We start from the raw sequence: 14,746 nt of genomic DNA, 5'->3' as shown, positions 1-14,746 counted from the left end.
TCCTACCGTAGGCTATTTGTCAGCATGGTTGGCCAGTTTTATTTTTACAAATTTGAAGTGGTTGGTTGGAGATGAATGGTTTTGTGGTAAACACATCCTGACATCCTGTCCCTACATGCCTGTTGTAATATGATTCTTTAAGTGGGCTCTCTCATGGAAAGCCTTCAGATAAATTGGATGTAATTCCAATATGATCCACTTACACGGAAATCTTTAGTAAAAGGCGAAAGATTTATTCGTGCTGTAGGTAGATCCTGGACATGCTCAAACAACACAAATAGCTCCATATCCTTGGCAGCTGTTAGGCTTGTTCCATTGACCAATCTAATGTAGTTGTCAGCAAAGACATGTAGAGATTGTGTCAAAGTTCAGCTTATTCACCAAAAAAACACAAGCCCCTAGAATAACTTGAGGCGGAAAATTATCCATTAAATGACATTCAACTTTAGGGGTTTGCACCACCTAGCATTAAAACATTGAACTACATGAAGGAAGTGGAGCCATTGTGCTTTTGGCAGCATGCTTTTTGACTTGTGCAAACTTGATACAGGTTGTACACAATGTATTGAGTGGTCCAGTTTAGAAGTGGGGACAAGTGGGCCGATCCTGGTGGTACTGCAATACCAAGCCAACCCGTGATAAGGCTGGAGCAAGCTCCAAGTCCTTATCCCCTAACAAAAATGAGTTTAATATCGAAGGGGACACATGGTCCCCGTATCAGATATTAAGCTGATATGAACAGATACTACACTTTGATCTTAGCCAAAAGGCCGAGAAGCGATGCCGAAGAATAGTTCCAGTATGCTACCTTAGAGTCATAACCTGACTATTGTACTGTCTGGCAAAAGATTAGCATGCAGGCTGCCTAATCATTGTTAGAGAGAGTATAGTCAATCTGCCTAGTTCAAAGCAAAGACTTTACTTTAAATTGGGCTCCGATAGAAGCCTTTTTCTGGCCAACTACACAAACTTTAGCAACTCCTAATGAGTGAAATTTGAACTAGATGGTTAAGTTACACATTCTAATTCAGTTGTCTGTTCTGTATTTATTAGGGGATGCGCGAACGCAGTCCCCAACTACCAAAAATTGTGCGTTCGAGTTACCCACATTTGGGGTAATCGTAGGGGTCAGCCATGCCTGAGTGCAATGGCACAGCCTCACCCTAGAGGAACCACCTTAGTGTTCATGGTTAACCTCCACGCCAGGTAAGTATGAGAGTAGGAGTCGATTTCAGTGTATGGGTGACAAAGACTATAGATATTTTGCTGACCAGCTCCACGACTTCACACAAAACATGATTCAGTTGAAGTGTCCCCTCAGAAATGCTATATTTATACTTTTTCAAATAGTTGGTGACATACTTTGTTGATGAAACCTTCGGTAGGAGGTCTTCCATTGAAACAAATGCGACACCTAGAGGCCAAATTATTGGCTACATAATATACATGATTGCTACTTTACAGGTTACTAGTGGCTTTAGGGGGGGGATTTTTTTTGTTTTTGGGAGGGTTGGGGGTGTCCCACACCCCCAAGAAAATAGCTTAAAACCACCGCAGGACCAATAGGTATATACCCTGAAGAGTAGAATCCATTCGGTTCAGTGGTTACCGAGATCTTAAGGGACAGACAGACATCATTCTGCTTTGTATTACAGATGCATCCTAATTACCAATAGTGAGCTATCATCAGCTCTGACAGAAATAGCATTACAGTTCACACTGCAACCACAGGATCAATACACACCTCTTAATGAAGTGGATCAAGCAAATTTAGCTTGGTCAGTTTAGACAAATACAAGACGCAAACTGTCACTTGTTATAACAAGATTACCAAGAGTTAGCACTGGTTGCAACGCAACGAACCAAACAGAAGGATGGTATGGTAATATCCACATAACAATGTGAAAATGCTTTATCAAATGTCTACGGCCATACCATGTTAAAAGCACCAGTTCTCGTCCGATCACTGAAGTTAAGCAACATTGGGCCAAGTTAGTACTTGGATGGGTGACCGCCTGGGAATACTTGGTGTCGTAGACTTAACATTTTTGGAATTTTGACCCAAACAATCCTAGCCCAAACCTAACTAAACCCCACACAATTAATGTCTACGGCCATACCATGTTGAAAGCACCAGTTCTCGTCCGATCACTGAAGTTAATCAACATTGGGCAAACAAAATTTAGCATTTATGCTAAATTTTGTTTGCTTAAATAACATTCTATTGCAACAAAAAGGTGATGTTAGCAAATAATTTCTTGAATAAAATCATAAAACGTTATTTCATTTAATTTTCATTTTTTCACTGTTGTGTTTTTATTTGACATTAAAAATAAAAATCATAAAAAATCTTCCAAATCAAAGAGAAAAAATCTTTGAATTATTGGTCAATTTAAGTTCAAAGATTTTTTTATTGTAAAAAGTTAATTTTTTAAAAATATTTTAGAAAAAAATCTTCTAACAAAAAAAAATTTTCATAATCCAAGATGGCGTCAATACATGTAAAATAATATTTTTAAAACAAAAAATTAAAACTTGAATATCTTTTTTCACAGATTGAATTTCAAAAATCGGTCTGACAGTTTTTCCAAAGTCAGTATGATCTATTGAATGAAAAAGGTTTGAAACTGATAGAACATTTCTTTATACTAAAATATATTTTTTCTCCTGTTTTTTCCCACACTTCCAAAAAATGAAATTCAATTAAAAATTAAATTGTTCTCACGTTAAAAAAATTTTCTCACGGGTCCAAAAAATGAATTTAAATGAAAATCATATGTACCATTTAAATCAAAATGAATGGTTCCCACATTCTAAAAATTTTCCCACGCTTGACATTCTTGAAAAATGCTAAATAAATGGACATTTAAACAAACCAAAGATCGCGTTTTTTGCAATGGAATGTGTTTTGTAAAAATCTTTGAAACTTTGGATTTATACACCACGGAAACTTGTTACATAGAGTAAACAGCTTTATTGCCCTCTGCTTTTCTTTAAGTGTGCTAGTTACTAGGCAAATATGTATTTGTGGTTTTCACTTTGGCGTACATAATAACATTGTAAAAAAAGCGTCAGTGGTATAGTGGTGAGCATAGCTGCCTTCCAAGCAGTTGACCCGGGTTTGATTCCCGGCTGACGCATTTTCATCTCATTTCATTTTGTACATTCAAAAAGAGTAGTAATCCTGTACTGCCAACAAGCCTCCGTAGCGCAGTAGGCAGCGCGTCAGTCTCATAATCTGAAGGCCGTGAGTTCGAGCCTCACCGGGGGCAGGCAAACACTTTTTCATCTCCTGGTTGTGTTTTGAAAAATAGTTTTGTCAGAAGTGGGATTCAAACCCACGCCCTCATCGAGGACCAGAATTCTCACAACCACTCTCTATCAGAGAGCAAGGAAGTTGTCCTTGAGTCTGGCACCTTAGACCACTCGGCCATCCTGACTGCTAATATAGTGTTCACGGATTAAGAAATTCCATGTTTTGATAACCCAAAAAGGTTAGCCAAAATGCAATGTTAGCATCCCATCTGGGGATCGAACCCAGGACCTTTGGATTAGAAGTCCAACGCGCTATCCTCTGCGCTAATGGGACTTGGTAAGAGAAAAGAAAATAGTAGCATTTGTTGACATAAAACATTATGGAAGGCAAGAAAAAGAAAATCAAGTAGAGAAGAAAAAAAGCATGTAGTTTTTGCATTGTGCTAATACTTATACATATCATCTCAATCAGGCCCGTTAGCTCAGTTGGTTAGAGCGTTGTGCTAATAACGCAAAGGTTGCGGGTTCGATCCCCCTACCGGCCAGCTAATACTTTTACCAAATTGAACAGTTTGCAGTGGCGGAAATATTTAACGGAAAAAAAAAGAAATTTCACAAGGTTGAAAAATTATCTCTCCCCGACCGGGAATCGAACCCGGGCCTTCCACGTGACAGGCGGAGATCCTCACCACTAGACTATCGAGGAATTCTTATTGACCAGCTATTTTCTAGTCTCTACGTACGTATCACACTGATTGGAGACTTGAACAAAAAATGAGAGCGCCCGAGCAGGGGCTCGAACCCTGGACCGTTAGGTTAAAAGCCTAACGCTCTACCGACTGAGCTACCCGGGCATCATGCTTATTTAAAATTACAGTAACAAAATTGTCTCACCAGATGGCAGCAGCATTTTAGTTCATGGTAGGCTTGGTTTTCTCTCTGTTTATTTTTGGTTAAGTGCAACCTGAGTTGTATAGAATAAATCATCCCTCCATAATTTTCCTGTATTGTAGCATTTTGCATTTAGCATATGTCACATTTTCCAAAGTTAAATGTCTACGGCCATACCATGTTGAAAGCACCAGCTCTCGTCCGATCACTGAAGTTAAGCAACATTGGGCCAAGTTAGTACTTGGATGGGTGACCGCCTGGGAATACTTGGTGTCGTAGGCAAATCTTTTCATCCTTTTTTATAAGTTGAGAAAAAAAAATACCAAAGTGTGAAAAATGTAAACCAGCACAGCAAGAGACAACTGCTTATGCTTATTTTTTACACTTAAAGCCCTTATACAATGCAACCACTATGATATAATATGTAGTTACTGTTTTTGTCACCAGATGGCAGCTCTATTTAGTTCCCAGTTAGGCTTAGTTTTCTCCGTGTTGAGGCATGAGTTTTGGGTTGACAACTATTATTGTTCGATAAAATGAAATCTTTCAGTACTACACATACCTGTTTGGATTAATATTTTAGTTACCTTGTGCTTGTATTTTATGAAAATTAACTTTTCTGGTCGGACCTTCAACAAATATCAAAATAATATGGTTGTCCAAGTAACCTTACATCATTGTCTAAAACGACCAAGCTAATATTGCTTGATTCACTTCTACAAGAGGTGTGTATCACCTTGAGTCCGCTCGGGTTGGGTGTCTGTCTTAGTCAGTCACAAATATCTTTATTCAGGGTTAAAGAGAACTCACTAATCACTGGAAACCAATCTAGAACTTAGAATCATTTACCGTAGATACCTGTACGTATTTTCTCTTGGTAATGCATTTTCCATTTAGTTTATGCCACACTTTCCTTTGATAAATGTCTACGGCCATACCATGTTGAAAGCACCAGTTCTTGACCGATCACTGAAGTTAAGCAACATTGGGCCAAGCTAGTACTTGGATGGGTGACCGCCTGGGAATACTTGGTGTCGTAGGCTTTAACATTTTATCCATATTTCAAAATTTGTCTCTTTTTCTTCCTTGTCCGTAGATTCCTGTACTGTTGAGCGTTTTGCATTCATTTCACGCCACATTTTCTCTTCGTAATGCATTTTGCATTTAATTTTTGCCACATTTTCCGTTGATATATGTCTACGGCCATACCATGTTGAAAGCACCAGTTCTCGTCCGATTTTCGTGATTAAAAGTCAAGAAGTTTTTGTTTAAAAATTAACAATAAGAAAGCTTTTTTCTCTATTGATATTTTGATTTTAAATGTTTTGATTTGCTTTCTTTTTAATTTTGATGGATCATTTATAATGATTACAAGAAATTGGGTAAATTTACCCCCAAAACAATTTAGTACCTAGTCAATATTTAGATTTTTTCTCGAGGCAAAGAATTTAAATTTAAAATAATCACGAAACCTATCTATAGTTTATATTTTGCATGAAATTGTATTTCATGATATTGCTGAATTTATTTAACTTTTTATTTATATAAATTATTTATATTTATTCATTTATGTTTCTAAATATGGTTTAAAAGCATATTTCATTATGATTATTACCGAATTTTAATTTTTATTGAGTAGTGTAATTCAAAACTTGTTTGACAGGTTTCCTAGATTTACTCAAATTTATTAATTTTAATCTAAAATTTTCAAGTAAACTTAAAGTATTAATATTATACTTCGTAATTTTAACAAAAGTTTATGAATTTTAATTATTTTATTGGTTTATTTTTGTTTTCAAAGTTTTTTTTTGTTTTATTTTTGATTACTTAATTTCATAGATTAAGACAAAAAATGCATAGTTAAATAATTATTTCATTTTATTTACAGATTTTGCAAATTACAATATATATTTATCACTTTCTAATAATTTCATTTTAAAAGTAAAATTTTCGCCTAGATATTTAAATTTTATTGATTTAAATTTAAAGTTTTATTTAGGATTTATAGTTTGAATCATCTTTACAAAGGTGATATTTAATAATTAGAAAAAGGAAGGCAATGAATTTTGCTGCATATATTTTCATTCTATTTCGGTTTTATGCAAATAAAATGTGGCCTTTTCATTTCCTTGCTTATTTGGTTGACTTGACCAATATAAAGTAGGGTACATTGGTGTATCCATTTAATGATTACATATTTTTGGAGTAAAAATTCAATTTTCGGGTTTTTTCTCCACAGAAGAGATATCATTATGTTCTTCTGCTATATTTTTTGTTTTATGGTTCTTGCAAAAAAGATAATTTGCAGTGATTTTATCTTTTTGCAAGAATTATATATTTTTTTTCATCATTTGTATACATATTGTAACTTTAAAAGCCCTTATTGTGGGTTCACTTTTAATAAAACTCTGTAGCGCTTTGGATGAATAAATTTTAAAAGAAAAAAATCACTGTAGTTAAGCAACATTGGGCCAAGTTAGTACTTGGATGGGTGACCGCCTGGGAATACTTGGTGTCGTAGGCTCTAACATTTTATCCATATTTCAAATTTGTCTCTTTTTCTTTCTTGTCCAAGAGAAATTTCTAATCACTGAGAACATAAGGTGAAACCCAAGGGGATGTAGCTCAGATGGTAGAGCGCTCGCTTAGCATGCGAGAGGTACGGGGATCGATACCCCGCATCTCCAAGTATCATTTTTCCCCCGTACTACACAAGCACCAAACAAAAAAATAAACACACAAAGAAAAACAAAAGTCTGAAAATTTAAACCAGTAAAACTTTAAACCTTTTTGTTGCATTAGAATGTTATTTAATAAACCAGAAGTTAGTAGAGCATTCCCTCAGAGTAAATGTCTACGGCCATACCATGTTGAAAGCACCAGTTCTCGTCTGATCACTGAAGTTAAGCAACATTGGGCCAAGTTAGTACTTGGATGGGTGACCGCCTGGGAATACTTGGTGTCGTAGGTTCAATATTTTTGGAATTTTGACCCAACCAATCCTAGCCCAAACCTAACTAAACCTCACACAAGTTTGAAAATCATGTTGTCACTTTATGTCTACGGCCATACCATGTTGAAAGCACCAGTTCTCGTCCGATCACTGAAGTTAAGCAACATTGGGCCAAGTTAGTACTTGGATGGGTGACCGCCTGGGAATACTTGGTGTCGTAGGTTCAATATTTTTGGAATTTTGACCCAACCAATCCTAGCCCAAACCTAACTAAACCTCACACAAGTTTGAAAATCATGTTGTCACTTTATGTCTACGGCCATACCATGTTGAAAGCACCAGTTCTCGTCCGATCACTGAAGTTAAGCAACATTGGGCCAAGTTAGTACTTGGATGGGTGACCGCCTGGGAACACTTGGTGTTGTAAACTCTACATCTTTCTTTCTTATCTTGTCACTGAAAACAGAAAAGTTGTGTTAACGTAGAAAATAATTGCTGCAACGTCCGGGAATCGAACCCGGGCCGCTCGCGTGGCAGGCGAGCATTCTACCACTGAACCAACGTTGCTGGTATGCTCTTTGGCTATTCGTATAACCCAACCCCTTGCTGAAAATCATTATTCAGAAATCTGTCAATTTATAACCCAAATACAGATTGATATAGCTTTACACCTGAGTATGACTTGCTGTAAGTAGACTTTGGCAGTAGGTAAGGACTTTCTTCAGCCCGGCAAGACAATATCTGAGTGATCCTTGGTTCACTTGTACACACCTTTTAGTGAAGTGAATCAAGCAAGTATAGCTTGGTCAGTTTAGACAAATGGTAACTGCAATTTTAGCCATTCCTACCGTAGGCTATTTGTCAGCATGGTTGGCCAGTTTTATTTTTACAAATTTGAAGTGGTTGGTTGGAGATGAATGGTTTTGTGGTAAACACATCCTGACATCCTGTCCCTACATGCCTGTTGTAATATGATTCTTTAAGTGGGCTCTCTCATGGAAAGCCTTCAGATAAATTGGATGTAATTCCAATATGATCCACTTACACGGAAATCTTTAGTAAAAGGCGAAAGATTTATTCGTGCTGTAGGTAGATCCTGGACATGCTCAAACAACACAAATAGCTCCATATCCTTGGCAGCTGTTAGGCTTGTTCCATTGACCAATCTAATGTAGTTGTCAGCAAAGACATGTAGAGATTGTGTCAAAGTTCAGCTTATTCACCAAAAAAACACAAGCCCCTAGAATAACTTGAGGCGGAAAATTATCCATTAAATGACATTCAACTTTAGGGGTTTGCACCACCTAGCATTAAAACATTGAACTACATGAAGGAAGTGGAGCCATTGTGCTTTTGGCAGCATGCTTTTTGACTTGTGCAAACTTGATACAGGTTGTACACAATGTATTGAGTGGTCCAGTTTAGAAGTGGGGACAAGTGGGCCGATCCTGGTGGTACTGCAATACCAAGCCAACCCGTGATAAGGCTGGAGCAAGCTCCAAGTCCTTATCCCCTAACAAAAATGAGTTTAATATCGAAGGGGACACATGGTCCCCGTATCAGATATTAAGCTGATATGAACAGATACTACACTTTGATCTTAGCCAAAAGGCCGAGAAGCGATGCCGAAGAATAGTTCCAGTATGCTACCTTAGAGTCATAACCTGACTATTGTACTGTCTGGCAAAAGATTAGCATGCAGGCTGCCTAATCATTGTTAGAGAGAGTATAGTCAATCTGCCTAGTTCAAAGCAAAGACTTTACTTTAAATTGGGCTCCGATAGAAGCCTTTTTCTGGCCAACTACACAAACTTTAGCAACTCCTAATGAGTGAAATTTGAACTAGATGGTTAAGTTACACATTCTAATTCAGTTGTCTGTTCTGTATTTATTAGGGGATGCGCGAACGCAGTCCCCAACTACCAAAAATTGTGCGTTCGAGTTACCCACACACGCTTTTCCTCAACAGTTTAGCGGATTTAAAACCGACACGCAACTAGCGGCCAATGGATCCTATAAATAGACACATTTGCTGAATCAAAACTGGTTTTACCTAAATTGTATCTGTTCCTTCTTCGCGATTATAGAATTTCAAAGATTTTAACAAAAATTGTGTGATGATTTGACTTTAAAATGACCTTTGATGTAAAATATATATGCTGTATATTACCCTTAACACATGAAAGTAGTAGTTGTTTTAAAAACCTTTTTTTGTAGATTAATTATAACTTATAAAATTGTCGACGGGGGTAACTTCTGACTTTAATTAATGCTTGTTTTTCTTCAAATTACCTTGAAATTTTAAACTTAGAAAGTAAAAACAGTAATAAAAAATAAACATATCATTTAACTAAAAATACTGGCACAATTGATTTACAACATATACTTTTTTTTAAAATTGAAGCTTTTCTACAATTGGGGTCGGTTAGTCTGTCCGTCCGTAAGTAACAGTTAGACATGTTTGAATTTTCCTATCGATTTCAAACTTTGCAAGGTTATTCCTGTACTAATTAGATACGGTTTAGAAAGCGTATCAATTCTATAATCATTACCAGAATGTCCATACGCCCATTTTTAATATGTTGATTTTAACTTTTTTTTAACAACAAATTTTTATGTGTAAAAATTATCTAATTGATCTGATTTTTGGAATACTGATTCCTAGGACAACAAAGTTCAATGTTTAAAGCAAAGCATCTTTATAATCAAGTCCTAAAATGTAATTATGTCCTTTAACATTATCCTGTATTTAAACAGTTTTTTTAATTACAAACAATTAAACAAATTTACTTCCACATTTGTTCCGACTTTTATAACTTTATATTCTGATTATTCACTTCTTAAACTGCACAATGCTAATGTCAGTTTATCCTACGGTTTCATAGCTTCGCTTTTATAGATGTTGTCATCCTTGTTTACATAGAAACAATTAGCATTGACACTCGAATTTTGTATGTAAAAAAGACACGATAGTATTAAGTTATCAACCACATAAACAATAGATTGTTGAAGACATTAGGCCTTTAATTGATTATATCAAAGGACTGTTAATAATAAGTATACCTAGTCAAATTAGTTTACAACTTAATAGTTGAATATACATTAAATAACAAGGATGAAAATTTCCATAAAAGTGAATCTATGAAAGGGTAGGACAAAAAAACATTAACAATTGTAGAGTGTCATAACTGAAAAAGCATATATACATATATGTATAAGTCTAAAAAAATGTAAGTAAATTTGTTGCAAAATATAGGATACTGTTTAAGGACATTCCTACATTTTTGATATGCTTTGTTTATAACATTCTACCTTTTTGTAGTAGGAATATAAAAAATGTTTCAAATCAACTTTTTGTAAATAGACAACGATTTTAGAATTGCTATTCTTTCTAAATCGTACCTTACTACTACTACAGAAATAACCAACCATGCCAAGTATAAAAAAATAGGACAATTATAAAATGCCTAAATTAACGATAAGATCTATCCTTTATGGACAGACAGACGAAAAATAAATATAGAAAAATAAAAGAAATTAAAATCAAGCAGCAGAATGAGATGTAAAGGTTTTCTAATCTAACCTAATGACTAACCTTTATTAGTTTGTTAACGTAAAATCCTGCATTATTAAAGAAACTTGTTGTATGTATATGCTTCTATCCTTTATTCTTTATCTTGAAAGAGTCTTGTTTTAAAAAAAATGTAATTATAGATCAACAAGGACCAAAATCTTTGACCTATTTAGATTATGATCACATTTTGAAAAAGGTTTTGCAATGTCTTAAATAAGATACAAAATTAAATAATAATTTTTTTCAATTGCTAAATAATCTTAAATACACAAGACAATAATTTGGTGTTTAATTAAGATATACTAGCTCAATATAAAAAATAGCGATTGTGCCTATCGATTTCAAACTTTGCATGGTCATTCCTGTAGTAGTCTGGTACGATTATAAAGCGTAGCAACTCTATAATCATTACCAGAATGTCCGTACGTTCATTTAAAACATGTTGATAACTTAACAACTTTTTTAACAACACATTTTTATGTGATCTAATTCTCCGTTTGATCTGATTTTTGGTATATAATTCCTGGGACACAAAGTACAATATTATAAGCGATGAAACTCTATAATCAAGTCCTAAAAATGTAAGTATGTGCATAAACATTATCCTGTATCAAGCAGTTTTTTTAACAAATTTACTTACAATTTTGTACTCTTGTACTTTTATATTCTGATTATTGAGTTCTGACACTATAAAAGTGTTTATGTCCGTTTGCCCTACCGTTTCATTGCTTCGCTTTTATGGATGTTGTCATCCTTGTTCAGTATATTAATTATTTTATCCATATAAAATTCAAAATGGTTTAGAACAAAAATATTTACTTTTGTGTAATAAACGGCAAAGTATCTAAACAATTAGAATTAATATATAAAAAGTACTTTTGATATGACTTTTTATATCACTCATAATGCATAAAATAACCATTGTTATAAATCCTAAATATGCAGTGTTGAATTGTCTATAGAAATATTGTTTTAAAACCTCAACAAATATGACAAACTTATATTACTAAGCCATGTACATTAAGATTAAATGCTATTTTAAAGTCAAATCATCGCACATTTTTGGTTAAAATCTTTGAAATTCTATAATTCTGAAGAAGGAACAGATACAATTTAGGTAAAACCAGTTTTGATTCAGCAAATATGTTTATTTATAGGATCCATTGACCGCTTGTTGCGTGTTGGTTTTAAATCCGCTAAACTGTTGAGGAAAAGTGTGCACATTTGGGGTAATCGTAGGGGTCAGCCATGCCTGAGTGCAATGGCACAGCCTCACCCTAGAGGAACCACCTTAGTGTTCATGGTTAACCTCCACGCCAGGTAAGTATGAGAGTAGGAGTCGATTTCAGTGTATGGGTGACAAAGACTATAGATATTTTGCTGACCAGCTCCACGACTTCACACAAAACATGATTCAGTTGAAGTGTCCCCTCAGAAATGCTATATTTATACTTTTTCAAATAGTTGGTGACATACTTTGTTGATGAAACCTTCGGTAGGAGGTCTTCCATTGAAACAAATGCGACACCTAGAGGCCAAATTATTGGCTACATAATATACATGATTGCTACTTTACAGGTTACTAGTGGCTTTAGGGGGGGGATTTTTTTTGTTTTTGGGAGGGTTGGGGGTGTCCCACACCCCCAAGAAAATAGCTTAAAACCACCGCAGGACCAATAGGTATATACCCTGAAGAGTAGAATCCATTCGGTTCAGTGGTTACCGAGATCTTAAGGGACAGACAGACATCGTTCTGCTTTGTATTACAGATGCATCCTAATTACCAATAGTGAGCTATCATCAGCTCTGACAGAAATAGCATTACAGTTCACACTGCAACCACAGGATCAATACACACCTCTTAATGAAGTGGATCAAGCAAATTTAGCTTGGTCAGTTTAGACAAATACAAGACGCAAACTGTCACTTGTTATAACAAGATTACCAAGAGTTAGCACTGGTTGCAACGCAACGAACCAAACAGAAGGATGGTATGGTAATATCCACATAACAATGTGAAAATGCTTTATCAAATGTCTACGGCCATACCATGTTAAAAGCACCAGTTCTCGTCCGATCACTGAAGTTAAGCAACATTGGGCCAAGTTAGTACTTGGATGGGTGACCGCCTGGGAATACTTGGTGTCGTAGACTTAACATTTTTGGAATTTTGACCCAAACAATCCTAGCCCAAACCTAACTAAACCCCACACAATTAATGTCTACGGCCATACCATGTTGAAAGCACCAGTTCTCGTCCGATCACTGAAGTTAATCAACATTGGGCAAACAAAATTTAGCATTTATGCTAAATTTTGTTTGCTTAAATAACATTCTATTGCAACAAAAAGGTGATGTTAGCAAATAATTTCTTGAATAAAATCATAAAACGTTATTTCATTTAATTTTCATTTTTTCACTGTTGTGTTTTTATTTGACATTAAAAATAAAAATCATAAAAAATCTTCCAAATCAAAGAGAAAAAATCTTTGAATTATTGGTCAATTTAAGTTCAAAGATTTTTTTATTGTAAAAAGTTAATTTTTTAAAAATATTTTAGAAAAAAATCTTCTAACAAAAAAAAATTTTCATAATCCAAGATGGCGTCAATACATGTAAAATAATATTTTTAAAACAAAAAATTAAAACTTGAATATCTTTTTTCACAGATTGAATTTCAAAAATCGGTCTGACAGTTTTTCCAAAGTCAGTATGATCTATTGAATGAAAAAGGTTTGAAACTGATAGAACATTTCTTTATACTAAAATATATTTTTTCTCCTGTTTTTTCCCACACTTCCAAAAAATGAAATTCAATTAAAAATTAAATTGTTCTCACGTTAAAAAAATTTTCTCACGGGTCCAAAAAATGAATTTAAATGAAAATCATATGTACCATTTAAATCAAAATGAATGGTTCCCACATTCTAAAAATTTTCCCACGCTTGACATTCTTGAAAAATGCAAACCAAAGATCGCGTTTTTTGCAATGGAATGTGTTTTGTAAAAATCTTTGAAACTTTGGATTTATACACCACGGAAACTTGTTACATAGAGTAAACAGCTTTATTGCCCTCTGCTTTTCTTTAAGTGTGCTAGTTACTAGGCAAATATGTATTTGTGGTTTTCACTTTGGCGTACATAATAATATTGTAAAAAAAGCGTCAGTGGTATAGTGGTGAGCATAGCTGCCTTCCAAGCAGTTGACCCGGGTTTGATTCCCGGCTGACGCATTTTCATCTCATTTCATTTTGTACATTCAAAAAGAGTAGTAATCCTGTACTGCCAACAAGCCTCCGTAGCGCAGTAGGCAGCGCGTCAGTCTCATAATCTGAAGGCCGTGAGTTCGAGCCTCACCGGGGGCAGGCAAACACTTTTTCATCTCCTGGTTGTGTTTTGAAAAATAGTTTTGTCAGAAGTGGGATTCAAACCCACGCCCTCATCGAGGACCAGAATTCTCACAACCACTCTCTATCAGAGAGCAAGGAAGTTGTCCTTGAGTCTGGCACCTTAGACCACTCGGCCATCCTGACTGCTAATATAGTGTTCACGGATTAAGAAATTCCATGTTTTGATAACCCAAAAAGGTTAGCCAAAATGCAATGTTAGCATCCCATCTGGGGATCGAACCCAGGACCTTTGGATTAGAAGTCCAACGCGCTATCCTCTGCGCTAATGGGACTTGGTAAGAGAAAAGAAAATAGTAGCATTTGTTGACATAAAACATTATGGAAGGCAAGAAAAAGAAAATCAAGTAGAGAAGAAAAAAAGCATGTAGTTTTTGCATTGTGCTAATACTTATACATATCATCTCAATCAGGCCCGTTAGCTCAGTTGGTTAGAGCGTTGTGCTAATAACGCAAAGGTTGCGGGTTCGATCCCCCTACCGGCCAGCTAATACTTTTACCAAATTGAACAGTTTGCAGTGGCGGAAATATTTAACGGAAAAAAAAAGAAATTTCACAAGGTTGAAAAATTATCTCTCCCCGACCGGGAATCGAACCCGGGCCTTCCACGTGACAGGCGGAGATCCTCACCACTAGACTATCGAGGAATTCTTATTGACCAGCTAT

At 35.3% G+C, this 14,746-nt stretch overlaps 21 non-coding genes and 1 pseudogene across 21 annotated transcripts; 10 read left to right on the top strand and 12 right to left on the bottom strand.

The window, feature by feature from the left end:
* Nucleotides 1-143: 143 nt before the first annotated feature.
* Nucleotides 144-261, bottom strand: LOC145308096 (U5 spliceosomal RNA). Its single transcript, XR_013875927.1, has one exon. It is a non-coding gene; the product is annotated as a U5 spliceosomal RNA (small nuclear RNA).
* A 329-nt stretch (nucleotides 262-590) lies between these two features.
* Nucleotides 591-782, bottom strand: LOC145308044 (U2 spliceosomal RNA). Its single transcript, XR_013875878.1, has one exon. It is a non-coding gene; the product is annotated as a U2 spliceosomal RNA (small nuclear RNA).
* A 267-nt stretch (nucleotides 783-1,049) lies between these two features.
* LOC145307953 (U1 spliceosomal RNA) lies at nucleotides 1,050-1,214 on the bottom strand. The gene has a single exon (XR_013875795.1). It is a non-coding gene; the product is annotated as a U1 spliceosomal RNA (small nuclear RNA).
* A 707-nt stretch (nucleotides 1,215-1,921) lies between these two features.
* On the top strand, nucleotides 1,922-2,040 carry LOC145308573 (5S ribosomal RNA). The gene has a single exon (XR_013876397.1). It is a non-coding gene; the product is annotated as a 5S ribosomal RNA (ribosomal RNA).
* A 1,159-nt stretch (nucleotides 2,041-3,199) lies between these two features.
* On the top strand, nucleotides 3,200-3,272 carry TRNAM-CAU (transfer RNA methionine (anticodon CAU)). Its single transcript has one exon. It is a non-coding gene; the product is annotated as a tRNA-Met (tRNA).
* A 244-nt stretch (nucleotides 3,273-3,516) lies between these two features.
* On the bottom strand, nucleotides 3,517-3,589 carry TRNAR-UCU (transfer RNA arginine (anticodon UCU)). The gene has a single exon. It is a non-coding gene; the product is annotated as a tRNA-Arg (tRNA).
* A 300-nt stretch (nucleotides 3,590-3,889) lies between these two features.
* Nucleotides 3,890-3,961, bottom strand: TRNAD-GUC (transfer RNA aspartic acid (anticodon GUC)). Its single transcript has one exon. It is a non-coding gene; the product is annotated as a tRNA-Asp (tRNA).
* A 75-nt stretch (nucleotides 3,962-4,036) lies between these two features.
* TRNAK-UUU (transfer RNA lysine (anticodon UUU)) lies at nucleotides 4,037-4,109 on the bottom strand. Its single transcript has one exon. It is a non-coding gene; the product is annotated as a tRNA-Lys (tRNA).
* A 200-nt stretch (nucleotides 4,110-4,309) lies between these two features.
* LOC145307729 (5S ribosomal RNA) lies at nucleotides 4,310-4,428 on the top strand. Its single transcript, XR_013875599.1, has one exon. It is a non-coding gene; the product is annotated as a 5S ribosomal RNA (ribosomal RNA).
* Nucleotides 4,429-5,070: 642 nt separating this feature from the next.
* Nucleotides 5,071-5,189, top strand: LOC145307803 (5S ribosomal RNA). The gene has a single exon (XR_013875672.1). It is a non-coding gene; the product is annotated as a 5S ribosomal RNA (ribosomal RNA).
* A 1,571-nt stretch (nucleotides 5,190-6,760) lies between these two features.
* On the top strand, nucleotides 6,761-6,833 carry TRNAA-AGC (transfer RNA alanine (anticodon AGC)). Its single transcript has one exon. It is a non-coding gene; the product is annotated as a tRNA-Ala (tRNA).
* A 165-nt stretch (nucleotides 6,834-6,998) lies between these two features.
* LOC145308592 (5S ribosomal RNA) lies at nucleotides 6,999-7,117 on the top strand. Its single transcript, XR_013876415.1, has one exon. It is a non-coding gene; the product is annotated as a 5S ribosomal RNA (ribosomal RNA).
* Nucleotides 7,118-7,204: 87 nt separating this feature from the next.
* On the top strand, nucleotides 7,205-7,323 carry LOC145308468 (5S ribosomal RNA). Its single transcript, XR_013876299.1, has one exon. It is a non-coding gene; the product is annotated as a 5S ribosomal RNA (ribosomal RNA).
* An 87-nt stretch (nucleotides 7,324-7,410) lies between these two features.
* Nucleotides 7,411-7,529, top strand: LOC145308640 (5S ribosomal RNA). The gene has a single exon (XR_013876463.1). It is a non-coding gene; the product is annotated as a 5S ribosomal RNA (ribosomal RNA).
* A 66-nt stretch (nucleotides 7,530-7,595) lies between these two features.
* On the bottom strand, nucleotides 7,596-7,666 carry TRNAG-GCC (transfer RNA glycine (anticodon GCC)). The gene has a single exon. It is a non-coding gene; the product is annotated as a tRNA-Gly (tRNA).
* A 418-nt stretch (nucleotides 7,667-8,084) lies between these two features.
* LOC145308095 (U5 spliceosomal RNA) lies at nucleotides 8,085-8,202 on the bottom strand. Its single transcript, XR_013875926.1, has one exon. It is a non-coding gene; the product is annotated as a U5 spliceosomal RNA (small nuclear RNA).
* A 329-nt stretch (nucleotides 8,203-8,531) lies between these two features.
* Nucleotides 8,532-8,723, bottom strand: LOC145308043 (U2 spliceosomal RNA). Its single transcript, XR_013875877.1, has one exon. It is a non-coding gene; the product is annotated as a U2 spliceosomal RNA (small nuclear RNA).
* Nucleotides 8,724-11,868: 3,145 nt separating this feature from the next.
* LOC145307964 (U1 spliceosomal RNA) lies at nucleotides 11,869-12,001 on the bottom strand (annotated as a pseudogene).
* Nucleotides 12,002-12,708: 707 nt separating this feature from the next.
* LOC145308572 (5S ribosomal RNA) lies at nucleotides 12,709-12,827 on the top strand. Its single transcript, XR_013876396.1, has one exon. It is a non-coding gene; the product is annotated as a 5S ribosomal RNA (ribosomal RNA).
* A 1,138-nt stretch (nucleotides 12,828-13,965) lies between these two features.
* Nucleotides 13,966-14,038, top strand: TRNAM-CAU (transfer RNA methionine (anticodon CAU)). The gene has a single exon. It is a non-coding gene; the product is annotated as a tRNA-Met (tRNA).
* Nucleotides 14,039-14,282: 244 nt separating this feature from the next.
* TRNAR-UCU (transfer RNA arginine (anticodon UCU)) lies at nucleotides 14,283-14,355 on the bottom strand. Its single transcript has one exon. It is a non-coding gene; the product is annotated as a tRNA-Arg (tRNA).
* A 300-nt stretch (nucleotides 14,356-14,655) lies between these two features.
* Nucleotides 14,656-14,727, bottom strand: TRNAD-GUC (transfer RNA aspartic acid (anticodon GUC)). The gene has a single exon. It is a non-coding gene; the product is annotated as a tRNA-Asp (tRNA).
* Between the last annotated feature and the right edge of the window lie 19 nt (nucleotides 14,728-14,746).

This window comes from Acartia tonsa, chromosome 15 (genome assembly GCF_053477335.1).
Source record: "Acartia tonsa isolate MP-2025a chromosome 15, ASM5347733v1, whole genome shotgun sequence".
NCBI lineage: Eukaryota > Metazoa > Arthropoda > Copepoda > Calanoida > Acartiidae > Acartia > Acartia tonsa.
Note: the sequence above shows the minus strand (reverse complement) of the source record. Positions and strands in the feature narration are given on the sequence as shown.